Source organism: Haliaeetus albicilla, chromosome 9 (assembly GCF_947461875.1).
Source record: "Haliaeetus albicilla chromosome 9, bHalAlb1.1, whole genome shotgun sequence".
NCBI lineage: Eukaryota > Metazoa > Chordata > Aves > Accipitriformes > Accipitridae > Haliaeetus > Haliaeetus albicilla.
The window spans coordinates 707,529-725,107 of record NC_091491.1 but is presented as its reverse complement, the minus strand read 5'-3'; the positions used below and the strand labels follow the sequence as shown (position 1 = coordinate 725,107).

The window sequence follows — 17,579 nt, the reverse complement described above, 5'->3', positions numbered from 1 at the left end:
CTTCTCAGGTTGTAAAACATCAACAGAAAGCGTTACATATACTTTTTTTCACTTTTAACTTTCTGACAGAAACTCTTCATGCGTTCAAATCAACCTGACAACTTGGCTCTGCATTTCTTTTGAGTGAACAAATTAATTGGAAAATCTTGCTCTCGAGAAGCGGATCCTCGCCGCAGAGCAGGGCGGGTTGCTCTGGGGTGAGGCCCGGTGCCACCAGATCCCCCTTGCTCCAGGCCAGGGGCTCGTCCCCTCTTTCGCCCCCCAGCAGACGAGCAGTGGGTTTCTGGCTATTTGGTCTTGTAAAACACCTTTCAAAGACACATTCCAGCCCGCCAGGCTAACGGCAAAACCTGTGTGCTCGAGCCCACTCTGCATGTTGCTCCACGCGCTGGACTCTTGCAGTCGTCTCCCTGTGGTTTAAACTTTAACACACGAGATCTAAAAGCTCTTCCCCTGCTTAGTCCCCAGAATAATTTGTACCAGGGTTCTTACCAGAGGGGAAAAAAGACTGTTAACAATTTCACGCAACTCAACACACAATGCACTGGCTATATCTGCAGCCTATTCTATTCAATTCTGCTTCCTCATTAAAAACACCAACCCAACCATTGATTACATCCTGCTGGCTTTAATAAGCTCTGTGACTATTGTTCTCGCCCACAGCAGCTGTAGCTGCCCCTTAAAATGGTCTTGACTTCTCGCACCGGCTGCATGGCCATTGTGTTACTGCTCAACCCCCTTTCCTCCCCACGCAGCTAATAAATAAGCGCTTTTTGTGTGGTTTTGTGCCCCTGTGTTTCGGGTTTCCAGCATCGCGGCAAGATTGAGAGAAGTTCACGATGAAGAACTGAGGAGCGGGGGGGTCACTGCTATTAGTATTAGCATCCCCTGAGTGCCTGGCAGTGCAAGGGGGGGGACACGGCCCAGGGGTCGCAGCCAAAATGCAAGCAGCTGGAGAGCGGAATGATTATTCCCACTTTTAGAGCCAGGGAGCTAAAACAAAGAGGCATTACATGATTTGTTCAAGGTCACCCCCAGGGACCCTGACCAAACACCAGCACCGTGCCCAGAAACAGCCCGGTGGCAGTGCCCCCCCCTCCCTCGGCTGGGTCAGGCTGCCACCACTCTGGGAACTGGGAAGAGGGAGACCCGAGCTTGGCATCACTGGCTCTGCTGCAGGAGGGGCCGGACGCTGCGTGCTCCAGCGTTCCCAGCGCCGATGGACGACGACCGCAGCCTGGCCGTGCTGCGCTGGCTGGGGGTGCAGCGCACGGCCCCGCGTTTGGGCCGTGCAACACGAGCACAGTCTCCCACCTGGAACCATCGGAGAGGAGGTCCTGTGGTCCCCGTTGTACTTCAGGCGCAGGGGCTGTGGCCCCGAGTCGGGACGCGAGGAGATCGAACGCTCGCTGGGGTGCCCAGGCGAGACCCCAGGCGAGACCCCAGGTGGGAGGGGAGCTGCTGCCTCCCGCTGCGGGGCCACGCTGCCCGGCACCGCGCTCCTCGAGGCAGCAAGGAGACGGCAGATTGCACCGCGAGAAATACAATATAAATGCTTTTCCTCTGGAAAATTACTGAGAAAAAGTTTGTTCCTCATCTGCAATTTAACTTTGTATTTCAATCTTTAGTCTACAGCTTTTAGTTATGTTTGCGGCCAGCTCAAAAAAAGGAAATAGCTTAACTTTTCAGCCATGAAGATAATATATTCACAAAGCAGAGATTAGAAGTTTAGGGATTCATTCTCAATTCTCCTTGATTTGATAGGGGAAAGAATCTGAAAGAAAAAAGAGACCTTTTCAAACTCCTTCACTTGTTAGAGACATTCAAGGAGCTTCACATCCTTGTCTTTTCCTGAGGACTTGTAGGTATTTATAGTTACTTCAGATTTAGCCTCATCGCAGGCATGTACCCCTAGCTAATTCCTGCTCATCAGGTTTTCTAAAAATGAGGGTTTTTCTTCCTTCCCCTCTCACTGAGGGATGAAGGCTAGTTGAAGCCATTCCATCTCATGAGGCTCTTCCCTTGCCCCGCAGTTGTCAGCCCTCGCGGTGTTTGGGAAGCTGCTCCGGGAGCCGATAGCTGGACACCCACCAGCCCCGGCCGTGGGATCCATCCTGCCCACGCCCCCGTTGCTGCTGGAGCAGCCATGGGCAGGAGAGCCACGCTCAGCACCACGGGGGCCGGCCCGGCACAGACCCTGTCAGCGGGGGACGGACACGATCCCCCAACCATGACAGTGCTTGCTGGTTCACGCCCGGCGAAGGCTGAACCAAGAAACGATTCCCTGACAGGCTTTCCCATTAGGTACGTATACATACATGGGGGGGATGTCAGGCAGACACGGACCGGCCCTGGGCCCCGTCCAAGCGCACAAAGAGCCCATTCCTTTGTCTCAATACTGCTATTATTTTTTGTATCTCCATATGCATAAACATATATAAGCAGCTGTGACTTTCCCACAGGAGTTGCAGCTGATGCAAATTCAACAAACTTTAAAAGGGGGATTATTTTGCCTCAGATGCCTCAACTCAGTAAGAGAAAATAAAAAACAAACAAAACCCAGCAAATCGACCTGGGAAGGAGAAAGCTCAACAGTTTTGCCACCTCACCTCCACATGGCACTCAGCAGCCACAGCCATTCACTGCCCTTGGGGTGAACACCTAGCACAGGAACCGGGGCGGGGAAAATTCCCCAAGCATCACCCACAAATGGAATTCAAAAGATTAAAAGGGTGCAACATCAACTGTCACAGAGACTCTGAACCGTCCCGAGCTGGATGTTTTTATCAGAATCCAGTCTGAGAAAGGGCTATCTTATGACATCTCCCATGCTGCAATAATCCTTTAGGAAAAGCACCTAAGACTTGGGCACACAGACAACGGCATTTTTCATCCTCGGCCTGCCCGGTCTTCCCAGCTTCGTCAGTCCCAGGCTGGAGCCCAGCTCACGCCACTGCTCCATCCCCTCGATGGACCTCACCCCTTGGTGTTCTCCTGCCCACCCTTGCACGCCCGGTCCCTGCCACAGCCTGTGCCAGGCAGTCGCACGAGCTGCCGGGGTTACTAACAAGAACGTTTCGCCTTCCTCGGGAGAGCCCAGCCCGCGGAGCTGACCCACCACGGAGGAGCCTCCGTGGGTCTGCAGCCCCCTCGCATCCCTCCTGCTGCCGTGGGCAGGAGCACAGGTCTGCACCAAGAGCACCGTTCGCCTCCTGCAAGGGAGTTTTCTTTTAGTTTGCCTTCGTGGTGACTCATTTTACCTTTAATATGTTTTGGCAGGACTGAGGTATTTATTTTAGCGAAGTAGTGAAAATAGTTTTGAGCATGTTAGCAGTCTATGCAATTCCTGTCAAGTCACTGCTGTTTTAATGCAGTGGCTTGGATTGACCTGACTTAGCTCTAAGCATACACAATCAATCAAGATCAAACTTTACACCGTATACAATTTCCTCATTTTTAATAACTTGCACAGTGAAATATTTTGCCAGTTCTGACATGTCACAGGCTCACACTGAAAGGCACTGGATTGTTTAGCTTTCTCTAATCCATTACAACATTTTCATTTTACTCTTCTCCTCGCAGAAGTCAAGTGGACATGTAAGAGCTCGGAATAGATTTTGATAACGTATGACAGTGGTGTGTGGTTTTTTAAGGTACAACACCTCTGACTGCAGAAAACTCCTGAAGTACAGCCCAGTGGTCTCTGTTTCTTTCATTTTTTATTTCCCATGGGGTTTAAAATTCCCATTACCTGTCCCACCTAGTCACCTGAACATTGATCTCCTGTTCGGATACAGATCTAGTCTGAATGTTCATAAAAAAATACACGTTCTTGCTTAGTTACTCATACATTGCTGTTCACTTACAAGGAGACCAAATTCTGCAAAGTCACTGGCAGAATGACTTTGGCAGTCATCTCCATGACCAGCATCATGCCAATAAAAGGTTTTATAGGAACACAATTGTATTAAAGGCTAAAATACCACCAGTCCAGGTTTTAAGAGCTGCATTTGATTCTTCAACCAGGTACATTTTCCTTCCACTAGAGCTTTACAGCCTACATACTACATTACTTCTCAAATCTGTTTTTAATTGAAGTTGGTTTTGTAATGGAGCTACATGTGCATTATTTGATAAATGTGAATTGTAGTAAATACCCTTAAGCCAACTCTTTAAAAGTAGAGAGCAAGGTTTATAAATGTGCTTCGTAAATAGCAGTATTTTCTAATTTCATAGAACAACAAGAACAAATCACCAGCTTCTTTCAGAGATAGATTAGTTCCCTGTAGACAATACATTGATCCTAACAGATTTCCATCTATTTTCAGGACTTTGAAAGAACAGCTATTACCATTCAATTATAATGCTTCATTAAACAACTTAAACCCTACATATTGCATGCTTTTAGTTAAAAAAAATGTTCATTAACCTTGTTTATGACATGTAGTGTTTGCTCAGAGAAATCTGGCAGAACAAGTGTGCGGCCACACAGCATTGCTACAGCCCTGCGCCGCTGGGAAAATCCCGAGGGGAAATTGCCGCAGCCCGTGTCCCTGGGCAGCCAGTGTCCGTCCTCGCCCAACTCTCGGGGCACGGCATGCCTCGCTGCAGGGAGAGACGGGGGCACCTGCAGGTGACACCACACTGTCCCCCGTGCAACTGCCTCACTGGAGCTGACCGGGGGAAAAACCCCAACCGCTGCCATCGCTGCCCGCTGCCTCCTGGCGCTGGAGCAGCCAGAGCATCAGGCTGCCCAACGGGAGCTGCAAACTACCTCAGAACATGACGTTTGTCAGGTGCTTCACCAGGAAAATACAAATATCCTTCCTCTGCTGGCGGGCAGGCAGCCTCTGACATTACCGCTGACTGCCACGAGCGCTGGACTCCTGCAGATCTCAGGGTGACACTGAATTTTACTATGAAACGCCAGGCACTGTGTAAAACTTAATTGCCCCTGTGTGTTGTAAAAGCCAGGGACTGATCTTCAGCCAGTGTCAGCAGCACAGCTCAGCGACGCCTCTCTGCCCTGGCTCCCAGTCAGACAAAAAGACAATGGTAACATTTAATTTCCCCCTTTCTCCCCCTCTCCCCCCAGCCCATCTCTGGGGTATCTCACCATTACCCATCTGCTCCTTGGGGAGAAGGCTTTGCTGCTTGGTGGAGACCTGCTGCCGCCACCCGTGATGCTCAAGATTTTACCTGAAATCACAAAGGAAAATTGAGAGAGAGAGAGAACAAGTGAACCCATGAGTTCTGAATCCAACTCCACAGCCTTAACTGAAGGTCACCCCACACCTCTGTTTAGGGGTTATTAGTTTTCATATTTGTGTAGTCCTTCACGAGCATTACAAGTGATGAGCAATGACAGCTCATGTATATATGTCTGCATACACACACACGCATATATATACATACACCCCCTTATATCCGAACACCGTGCCAAAGAAATTGTGTTTCACATCATTTCTAGTGTCATCTTTAATTAATTTGCATCTCTCTTCTCATTATGGCTCATCCCTCATTTAAAAGGTGTCCTTCAACCAGGACACTGGAAGAGGGCCGAGAAGTGAAAAACAGCAAGGAATAATCTAAAGGGAGAGCCTAGGAAAGCCTTTCAGTCAGTTGCACCTCTTGCTTAACACTCCCATCCCCACATCGCTTCTTCCCACGTACGATTTCTTCTTTAGCGAATTAGCTTTCCCTAGAACTGATTCATTGCATCCCAATGGCCATAGATTCCCTCTCACATCTTATTAATCAAAGAATAAAGGAGTGAATGCACATGTCTTTGAGAATAACAATGGGGCATTTGACAGCTAAATGGAGCCACAATATGCAGAAATATAAACATCCACGTGCAATTTATCCACTTTCTCCCACCCGTCCCCCCCAGCGCGATGTGTCTGGGTGACTCCACGTCTGAAGGTTAAGTGTGTCCTTTACCGTTCACAGTTCAGGCACCAGAACCAAAGTGGCAATAAAACGGCTGCATGGGAAGGTCCCCAGCACTGCGGTCGCTTGGCGCTCGCCGCACAAAGACCGACTGTCCTCTCGGATTACCGGAGTATACCCTCTGCCATCGCAGTGTAAATCACAGCCACAACGTGCTACAATAGTGCTATTAAAAAGTCTGAAAACATCATAAACAGAACTCATCTGGGGAGATATTTCATCTTGAGGTTTGGTGACAAGGTCAGCAGTGCTTAAACGTGTCCTTCAGCTTGAGCTCGGCCCTTTCTGCACATCCTATTTTAAGACCTGCATAATGCCGACCTCCGTACCCCATTTGCGCGCCCTTGAAATGCCGCCAGGAGACCTGCCGGATTCGTGTCTCACCTTGAAATCCCACTTTGTAATACAGCCGATACGTCGGCAGGAGAGGCCAGTCTTCTGCTCTGCTACCAGGAGCTCGTTGGCAATCTTTGACCCTGTGCCGAATCCAAGCCGATTTCTTTTCTGTAGAACATCCTATAATGGGTCATCATCTGGAAATCCCACAGAAGGATACAGCTGACCTGGGCATCCGTCCTTGAAGTCTGCAGTCCAGCTGACAGCTCCTATAACACATTAGAAGTATATTTAAAAACAAGGTCAGTCACTGTGCTATACCACACCTAGTACGTAAATGGAAAATCAACGTGTATAAAGCTGCTTGTCTTCCCTCAACTGTAACATCCTAAAAACCCAGCGCCACCACCAATTATTGACAAGGATATCTCACTTTGGTTAGAAAATGGTTTTCCACACCAAACAGACGGGTACCTCAGAGAAATCACACCTCAGAAGAGGTAGTCCAAGATACTAGATAGACAAGGAAGACCAAGAGAGACAGCATTTGCTCTCCAACGTCAGGGAGCCTCTGCCCGGCAGAGGCTGCGGAGCAGAGCCCTGGGAGCTCCCCCTGCGCAGGGACCTCGCTGGGGGCCGCGGGGCAGGGGGCTGCGCCTGCTGCGGCAGGAAAAGCGCTTTACAGCCAGTGCTTCTTAATTCTTCTAGCGCACGTGGCAAATAAGAATAATTATATATAAAATTATAGGACTCGGGCTAGTTAATTATCAAAGGGAAAAAACAGAACAATGTACAACATTTCCCAAGATTGCCGAAAGCCTTTTAACAGCAGTGATCAGCTTCTAATTAAACCCAACTCCAAGCGCTTTTGCTGAAATGGAGCCAGTAACAGAAATCTAATAGGACGTTGTTTGTCGAAACCGTGTGAGTAAACAGTTTGGATCCCGTTACAAAGACTGCCTTTTCCCGACTGGCAGAAACATCGCTTTCTAAGATGTGTATTCATGGTGAACTGAATATGGAATTGGCTTGTGCCACATTTCTTTTTTTTCCTCATATATATTTTTGCAATATATGAAATAAACCTACACCAACAGGAGACCTTCCAAGAGGACCAGTTGAAAAGAATATCCTCCTTTTTTGTTCAAAATCTCTTCTGTGTCTTGTTGGTCAAAAAGGCATTTTGCAATTAAAATTTTCATCAGAAATGGAACATTCTTTCCAGCTTTGCAGATGGCGAGAAGAAAAAAATGTTATCGCTCGGTGGCATAGGTGGTTGCTCAGAAAACAAGCGCTTGCCTTTAAGCATGTAGGAAGCCTGAGTGTGTGATTGTACAACATGGAAACAGTTTGTTCTTTGCCTAATACAAAATTAAACATTATGAAATTCACTAAGCGATATATTTTGTCCCATGAGAGATTAGCTTCAGAAATACAGAGGCAGAAAAACACTCATCTTTCATTATCATGCTAGTTTTTAAACAGCTGGGAAGTACTGCTTCCTCCTTCAAATGAGTAGACCAGATGAAAACAATGTTCTACCTCTGCCTCCCCCCAACAACGTTTTTCCCTTTTCCCAGGGACATCTTCCATTTCAATTAAATTTCCTCTTTATTACCACCCTCCTTTTTTTAAAAAAAATAATTTTTCTGGCACATATTTTCTTGCTATTAAACTTCTTTTTCCCCTACACATCTATTTTTCATTTTCTTTTATTGCCAAGAGCAACAACATGCATCCATGTGCGTGTGCTGGGGGAAGGAGGGATGAGGAAAGGAGAAGAAAGAGATAAGAAAAGAATAAAAAAAGAGAGAAAAGGTGGGAAAAATAATCTAATACAGAACAACTGCTGGTAAGACCAGCTAAACTGCTTGACAAGTCACTTTCATGAAAACAGAAAGTTTTCCTATTTTGCTGGGAACCGAGGTTAAGCCCCTGGTCCCTTCTCCTCCCTGACTGTGCCCCAAGCGTAAGAGGGAGTTAATCCCTTGCTGCTCATTAAAGCCACTGCTCTGCGTTAAGAACTTCTTCACAGAGAACAAAACAAGCAGAAACAAGTAATTTCTGGTTTCTAAGCCATTCTCAAGCTACTTTTTTACTGACAGCTCTTCCCATGCTGTACTGAGAAAGGGGAGAAGCCTGCTGGTAACGGCACACTGGGTCTGCAAGCTCCCAAGCATCAAGAGCCTTACACTATAGGAGACTATGGTAAAGGGACACTCTGATTTATGTATTTCACTGATATATTTCACTGCTTGCATTTGCATTTACAATCCAATGAAAAATTTATGACTGTTAAACTAATCCTGTATGTCATAATTAAATACAAACAATCATTTCCAAATAACTGTTTACCACATTGCATATTCAATGGTGCAATTAATCTCAATGACTCTTTCTCCTTGTAAATAAATATAGGCGGGAACATATTCTGCCATAATGCACTTGTAACTGCATCCAGTGGAAGATGAAGAGTCAATCTGACATTTCAAGAGAGAGTGGTTACCTGCTTAATAAATAGATTGGAAACCTGTCATTTTCAAACGGATGCCTTGTTCTCCTGCTAACTATTTGTTCTGAGGAAAGCCTCCCAGAGAGATTTATAGGACAAGTGCTGTTTAAACATTAATCTCAATGCAGAGAAAGAGGGAAGCGGGCTGCTCTCAGAGCTCTGCCGAGGGATCCGAGACCCGAGGGGGGATGCGCGCCAGCCGCCCCCCAGACCTGCCGCCAGCGATGGCTCCACAGCCAGAACGCGTGGGACGGCGAGCGGCGGGGCAGCCGGGGCTCCGGGAGAGGCCAGTGTCCGTCCGCAGGGACCCCCTCGCCTGCGACCAGCTTTGACGACGAGCGGGCGAGGGGACGTGCTGGGAAAGCTCCAGCGAGAACCGGCCGCGGAAAGAGGCCGTGGCATAACGAGGATTAACCCCTGCCAACGGACCTGTCTCTGGGCGTACCTGTCCTCACCAGCCCAGGTGGGATTCTGCTGGCAGAGCCTGGGATCACCAGCGAGGAACAGCCTCGCCACCGGTGCAAACTGGGGCGCTGCCGCTTGCCGAGAAGCCGGTCCACCCCGAGTCAGTGGCACTGTAAGCAGCATATCCTTAGGATTCAGCAGCAGCCTGCTTCCTTTCAGGCATAAAAAATGAAATAGCGATCTGCTGATGGGTGCTGATTGGTAGATGGCTCCACATGAAACAGCATTTGTCCTGAGAACAAGGTGAATAAAAGACTTAATGGAGTTCAGCGATGCAATACAAATAACGGTGTCCCTTTACATTACCAACAACACACACTATGCTCTCTCCAGATCCCTGTTCTCTCAAATACTCCACGAGGAAGCTTTTTGTAAATAGGATGTCTCACTTAATGTCCTCTCCCAAACATCGCATTAATCACCCTTTAAGAATGCACGGTCTCAGGGAATAAGGATTGCACTGGGCGTGAGGAAGACACTGCTCCTAATTTTAGCTCCACGTTGACATTCCGCAAGCCCGTGCTGTTTCCCCACAGCTGAAGCTAAGACCGTAGGACCCCTCTGCTGCGGATGTGCACGGAGATGCCACGCCGGAGGGCAGTCACCACGTGCGGAGGAGAGCTGGTATCACCACCGGCCCCGACGGCACGGCCACCCCGGGGCACTGGCTTTGCACGGGTTCGCCCCAGGGAGGGGGCTGCAGACAAGGGGTCTCCGGTAAAGAGCAGGAGGGGACGGAGGGGACGGAGGGGACCTCCTCATGGGGCCCCTGAGCTCTGTGGGCAGGTATAAAGGAGGCTGAAGGGTACTTGATAGCTCAAGAGACTGCTAATTGGCTATGAAGGATTTCCCCTCTAGATTGCAGGTTTATATTGTCCCCAGGTCGGTGCTAGTGACTGGAAGCTATTTCCACCCAGAGACCTATGTGAAGTGAAGTTGAATGATTGTCCCAGGCTGGCTCCTAGCAGACTAGCTCCTGCAAGCTCCCCTTACTGCTTATGCAGAGAAGGCAACGGCTGGAAGCGCAACTGCAGGAGAATTAACCATCCTCTGTCACGCTTTGCCAGCAGGGTCAAATGCGTTCCATGCAGCAGGCGAGGTGGAGGATGGTTGCAATGTTATCGTGCATGCTCGTCTCTTGCAGTGGCTGGAAGATTTCAGCTCCCTGGGCTGTCAGCTCGCCAGCTTTCATAAGCACCAAACTCCCTAAAGAAATCAAATTCTTCAGCATTATTTCACTTTGCATATGTTGATTTTTGTGCTAGCACTATCAGTCCTGTACTTGCAGTTGTTTATTTTCAGGGTGTTTCCCTAATCTTTGCTGTAAACATGTTTTCATAGGTCAAAATGACCTATAGGTTTTCAAAGTTCAAGAGGAAATGGCCTCAAGTTGAGGCAAGGGAGATTTAGGTTAGATACTAGGAAAAATTTTCTTACAGAGAGGGTTGTCAGACATTGGAATAGGCTGCCCAGGGAAGTGGTTGAGTCACCATCCCTGGAGGTATTAAAAAAGTGAGTGGACAGCGTACTTCAGGACATGGTTTAGTGGGCATAGTTGATGGTTGGACTCGATGATCCTAAAGGTCTTTTCCAACCTAAATGATTCTATGAAAAGCAAACCATGAAAATCACCAAAAATATTTGTATCATGAAGATTCTCAGTTCTACAGTAAATGCAATGAGGGAAAAAAAAGGGAAGTTGCAGTAAGAGACCTGCTGTCCTGCAGACTCTTCTGCCCCGCAGGAGAGCTGCCCCCCTTCGCCGGTCGGCACAGCTCGGTACCGGAGACGTCACCAAGCACCGTGCGGGCACTTGCTGGGGCCGGAGACCTGGCCCAGGAGCAGCAGAGCCCTGCGGACACGCTGCTCCTGGGGGGACGCAGCCCCTCGGGTCTTCCAGAGCAGGTACACCGTGGGCACCCCCCAGCAGAAAGGGCTGCAAGGGGGACACGGCCGGGGATCCCCCCCTGCCATTTGCACTGCCGGTTCAGAGGAAGGCAGGCTCCGGCACAAGGGTTGGCTGCGGTGGGGCACCGAAACAGGGCGCATGCTCTCCTGATTGTTGAACAAAATCCTAAAAAAAATGACCTCTGACAACCAGCAGCGATGTGCATGCACCACCCACCAAAAAACCATGGTGGGACAGCCACGCTTGCCACGCATTGCCCCTAACTGCCCTGCTAAGACAGAAACAGCAGCACACAAAGGCCAGACGCCGAACGGCTGCCCCAATTCAGCAGCGAACACCACCCAGGTACTTTAACTGACCCCAGAGCAGTTTGCCTTCACTTTCAGCTGGGATCCATGTCATGCCTGGGCAGGAGGTTATACACGAGATGGAAAGCTGCAGGGAAGAAAAAGGCTCCCGAAAGGCACGGTAACCCTCTCTCTAGATTGCAGAGATTTCAAGTGCTCCCACTGGGGACTCAAAGTTGTGTCAAACAAATGCAACTTATTGTCTCTTTCCCTGTCCTGCAGTCCCTAACAAAGTTGTTTTCATTATCTGGGAAACCCCTGGTGAAGTGTTATCATCTTAAGTAACCCTTGTAAGTGGAACCAAATTAGGAAAGCGGGCAGACAACACAGGCAGAGAAAACAGATTCCATTTTCTATATATCAGTTTCTATTAGTTTCAAAGATAGGTCTCTATTACACCCACTCTTTGTCCACGGTCAGAGTGCATTCAACAAATTGAAATTGAAATGTGTCTGCTGATGAGACTGATGTTTTATTAGATTTAACTATCAATCACCAGCTGAGTGAAGTATAATGCAATTCATTAGGTATCAGTCTTACAGACATTCCAGCCGAACCCTGTAAGCAAACCAGAAGCAAAGCTCTCCGCAATGATCATTTGATTTACAAACAGCTTATGGGGAGTACCTCCAATGTGCACACAGCTTATGTTTTTATTTTTCAGAATTCCTCCTGCTTGCTAGAAAGGTTTCCTCCTGCCCTGCTCCTCCACACGCTTGTGCAAAACCCCTTCACCCACCCAACTCTCTTCCAGCATCTGCAATGAGTCTCTAGGTAAACCACTTAAAAATTACACTAGCGATTTACCCACCCCTCGTGGCAGATGGATGCGGTACTCAGGCCTCCCTCCGCATCTCAACACCGACGGCTCCGCGGAGAAGCAGCCCCGGGGATGGAGGCTGCCGAGCCTGCACCCCCCTGTCCCACAGCCCCCCAGGGACACCCCTGCGGCTGCTCCCTGCGAGAGGCTATAGCTGCCACCACAACGGTTCCCTTCCGTGCATCACCTACCTGCCTGGGGCTTCTCTCCAACCGCCCCTCACAGCTACGGAGTGATAGGGAAGAAAATTTACCTTCTAATTGCTAATGAACAACATCTTTCCTTGCTAGCATGTAAACAAGGAAATTTGGCTCTCCTGCTGCATTAACGCAACTTGTGAAAACTAACTTGTAAGGCTGCATGTTTTTTCCAGGGTAAGTCAATGTTCCAATTATCAGTAAATTGCTAGCACTTGGAACAACGCTGCATATTAATTCAAAGCAAGTGAACGTTCATTGAATTACCCAGAACAGTAAACAGCTCTTTGTGGGGTGTGTAAATAATGCCAGGGTATCTAGGAAATTGGGAAAAGAGATTTTAAAAACTAATTTGCCTGGGCAGAGTAAAAATTTTAAAGGAAATTAGTAAAAGAAAGGATTATCAATGAAATGGTTATTTTGATTGTTATGAGCTGGGTTATTATCTGTGATTAGAAAAAGCAGCCCCACGCTGCCCGTCCCATCGGTGCTGCGGGAAGGCAGCCCGGCAGCGCGAGGCCACGCAGCCCCACTCCTCAGCAGCGATCTCTTCTTCATTCGGCACAGGATGGACCCGGCACACGGAGCCTTTCCTTGGCCGGGGGGAGGACGGGCAGCCCCAGCTCTGCCTCGCAGCCCCCCGGGCTCCCCGCGGTAGGAGAGCCGCAGAGTAAATGCTGCAGTGAAGCAGAAGGTGATTCATGGGTCGCCGTGCTTTCCCCACGAGGACCGAACTCTACTGTCCCTCCAGCTCGGTGGCCGTTACAGTCACTGCTAACAAACCGAGGGTTTAATAAATGCACATGGCTTTGGGGTTTTTTCCACATTTTTTTTTCAATTCCACTCCCTCATCACTGAGCTAATGCACTAATGGACACTTACCATTACCTAACTTCCGGCCTAATGGGCACAGCAAATAAGTGAAAGGCTCATAAAATCAAATTTACTGAGCATCATTCCTTTTGCTGTCCATTAACCGAAACTATTTATTAGGTTAAACAGATCTAGCGTATGGAGTTATATTCATCTTGCATTAATGCTGTTATGTGGACGCGTTAGGATCCCAGAAGCTCTAGCAATCGCAGGGAAGAAGGGAGGGTTGCTGTGGTGGCATTCACCAGCCCACGGGCTGACGGACACGGGGGCTGGCATTGCCAGCACTGCCACCGGGAGCGGCCGTCCCACACGCCCTCGGCCACAGCCACATCGTACCCCTGCGCCAGAGGAGTGCGTGACAAATATAACCTCCGTCTCCACTCTAAGCTCCCTGTCTTCCCTTCTTTTCCAGCACTTCTCCAGCGAATAACCTGCCCGCAGCTCACTTCTTCCTCCAGCTCAGCATCTGGGACCTGTCGGAGGAGTCCTCGAACACCGATGTTCGCTTGTGCTGCCGTCCTCCTCCCCATCCCGGAGCCCTCCCTGCGGTCTCAGTCACTGCAGAAGTGAAACCCTCTGGGCAGCCAGTGCCAGAGCTCATTCCCCACCCTCTGCAGGGTCCGACACTGAAAAACATTCAGAATAAGACCAATCCATCTGCCTTTGCAACCCAGATATATTTGGCCTGACTCACCGCTGTCCTGCTGTTTGTGCTGTAGTTTGGCTACTCTGACAGGGATGCTGCTACTCAGAGCAAGCATCTGCCCGTGCCATCCTGGAGTGATGGTGCTGAGCACAGAGGTAACGTACCAGGAGCAATCAGACTTGCACAGACAGAGCTGGAAATATATCTGTATATATATATATATATATATGTGTATCGATCTACCTATGGCAGGGTCTGGTATAATGTATGATGAAAATGTGCCGAAAGAGATTAGCACCAATGATGCCTTCTGTTTTCTATCAAAAGATAGAAGTTCAGTTAATGTTCTGGCATTCGGTTCTTTGTAGAAATATAAAGAGCATTTCCATTTAATCAGCTTTCTGAATAGCAAAGAACAATTTGCTGCCCTTAATGGGTAATATCCTCTGCCATCAAAGCTGCCTTTAGGATTTCACTGTCTTCCATAAAGAACAGTTTTACTGGATTATCAATGAAAAGAATGGCTGTAACAAAAGATGGGTTGATAGCAATTTTTTTCACTAAGTCTGGCAAATTCCTTTCACTGAGGCAACCACTTACATGAAACTCATGTGCCTTTGCTAAATTCCTAAAGAAATTTTGGAGCTTCATCCCCCCAGCAGGCTGGGACTGGCTGTGTCTCTCACCTCTCCATCAGCCCCGAGGTGTCGTTAGCTCACGGGAGGCCTGAGGCAGAGTTATGGTGGGCTCTCTGCCCTTCTCTGCCCCGCAGAGTCCTGAGAAGCTGCCTTAATTGTTCACCTTGGAAATTGCACGTAGTGACAGCAAAGCACAAGCAACTTTTCTTCCTGTGGCATTCATGTATGATGCAAGGTCCACCAAAATATAGATGGGACCACAGACTCCAGTAGCCTGAAGTGTGGGCAAACACTCCAGGCAAAAGTCTCCAGGGAGACTGGAGAACATCCTCTGGCACATCCCCAGGCCATAAAACATCCCAGAGGCTCTCTAGCAAAGAGCAGGCACAAGGGCAAAAGGCAAAACACCATAAAAATGATGCAATGCTATAGGAAGGATGCAGGAAAAGTTCACGACCGGGGGGCCCTGAGCTGGAAAATAGTTTGTTACATGAAAATACCCAGATAGTGCTGGAAGGCAGAGCACGTGCTCCTGACAGCCTTTTCTGGCGCAGGCATGGTGCCCTGACCAGCCCCATGAGCTGGATGCGTCTGTCTTCCTCAAGAAGAAAACCTCCGTTGCTCATCCGAGCAAGGCATGATGGAGCTCCCGTCAATCGACAGCTGCAATATTCCCGGGAACGGAAAAGTGCTGTTAACCTTAATGACAGTGTGTGGTTTATAAATACTCAAAACAGAGATAGATTAGATGAACTTTGAAAACTTTTATATATATATATATATTTTAAGAGATCTTGCTTGCTAAGCTATTTTTTTTCTTTTCTAAACTCCCAGGGCCCTAGTAAAGTCAGTCAATACACCATTACAATCATCTGGGGAACAGTAAAGCTTTGAAAAATAGCATTTGCACTGTGGATTTATAGAAACCATTTGAACTACAGTAAGCCTTGAAGATAACTCTGAAACATATTTTGATTTCTCAATAATTCCTTGAGAATCGTTAAAAAAAATGAAAACTCTGCACCCTGGACAGACACAGGCTGGAAAAGCACTGTGAGGAGGAAAAAAAGTGTTGTCAATACTTAAGTATATAAGGAGTGTCCCGAAAGAACTGGCTCACTCAGCAGCAGAGAGGCAGCCGGAGCTCTCACATTTCCACATCCGTAACGCTATCGCCAACCAAGACGCCCGCACACCCCACGGAGAGCTGGCAGTGCCGGGGCAGACCCCGGTGCCGTGGCCGGGGGCAGCGGGGCAGGGTGGGCAGCACCGCCCGGCTGGTGAACCTCGGCGCAGACCCTCGCCCCGCACCTTTCGGGGTGCTGTAGGACCCCCCCGGGACCACCAGCGCTGCTGTGGCCACGGGCAAGGTACTGCCACCCCGAACCACACGGAACCACCTGCAACGACTGAGGGTGGTTTCCTGCCTGAAATGGGTATTCGGTCCCCAGAAACCTTCCCCAAACCGCCCGTTCTCCTGTATAAAATCCGACCTCCGCCCCTTCTGACCGAGGGCGCTGCCCTTCCCAGCAAAAGGGAGGCTCAAGCCACGCTTTGCCGCAGGGTTCGGTGTGCTCATGAGGGTGCTGAGGGACAGGCGGGTCGGTCACAGCATCGCCCGCTGCCGCGCACACGCCGTCGGCCGGTCCGCACGGCCGGTGAGCTGGGGCTGTCCATGCCTGCTGGAGCCAAGGGGGCTCGGCAGAGCCTGACGATTTAGTTTTTGTGTTTCAAACGCCTGCTTCACAAGGTCAATTTAATTGTTACTACGGGCTCTGTAACGTGACATCGGGGGATGGCGTCGATGTCAGCGTACAGGACGATGCTGGCTAGGGATCGGAGTTGCTCTGATGTGGGATGGACGACAGGTCCCCCTCATCTCCTTTCTCTTACCAATCAGTCTATTTGACTATTTTCTAAAACAAAAATGAAAGCAGCAGCTCTCATTGCATCTGAGTAATGACATTTCAGGCTTAAAAACAGTGCTGTACCCACAGTTCACAATGAGTCAAACAGACTCTTTAATGTCTCCTGACCTACTTCTCAATCCCTTTATAGTATCTGCTTAAGATAAAACTCTTGCTAGGGATTAAAGCATTCGTGGCAAATGTTCAAAGGTCAGGAAAGGCCACACTAGAACCGCAAACTAAGAAAACTGCTCTTGTCAATTTCGATGTTGTATTTTACCTCCAGGACAAGAACAAAAACTTTTTAAAACTGGGAATTATCTCACACGCCAGTGGGAAGAGCTGGAACCTCCCACTGAAGGGCAGTGGCCTTCAGAGCAGAAACCAGCCTCTAACAGACCTTTCTTCCTGCAAATTGAGAAGGTGGCATCAACAGAAATTAGGATCTATTTTTGCTCTTAAATCACTTGATTTCCTCAGTATTTGTGCTGTAAACAGGAATTAAGTAGGAAAGGATTTGAAGCCATTAAGAAATTATATGCCTAGTTTTCCAGCTATCAGCTGCGGCTTAATTTGGTCCCCAGCACAGGTGACACTTTACAGTCGAGTAGCAAATGCATTGGTAATATTTCTGAAGTGCTCCCAGGCAGGCAGCAGAGCCAGTCTGGTTCTGAAGGTCATAGCGGTCGCAGCAGAGGGATCTGCAACCCTTTTTCTGCTACTTTGCAGTAAGGTTTCTTTCTCTTCCCACCCTTTGGGGCCGAGCAGCTGATCACAACTGTGACACGCAGGTCCTGTCTCCGGTAGCATATTCTGTTGCACAGGGCAAACTCCGGAGGGGCTTCCCAGCCATGCAATGCCAGGTTAGGACAGCAGAGAGGCTGCAGCCGCACTTGCAGCCGGCACATCCCCAGCTGGTGGGTGCTGGCCTGGCTGGGTCTGCTCCTCGCACCAGCTACCCCTCCCTGTGCCGT

General features: G+C 48.9%; 1 long non-coding RNA gene across 3 annotated transcripts in view; it reads right to left on the bottom strand.

Moving 5' to 3' along the window:
• Positions 1-3,440: 3,440 nt before the first annotated feature.
• The window catches only part of LOC138686709 (uncharacterized), a 95,539-nt gene continuing 81,400 nt past the window's right edge, over positions 3,441-17,579 (bottom strand). For all 3 annotated transcript variants that reach the window (XR_011326008.1, XR_011326007.1, XR_011326009.1), the window contains 2 exons: positions 6,337-6,557; positions 3,441-5,199 (listed from right to left, as the gene is read on the bottom strand). This is a non-coding gene — a long non-coding RNA (uncharacterized lncRNA). The remainder of the gene's footprint in view (positions 5,200-6,336; positions 6,558-17,579) is intronic.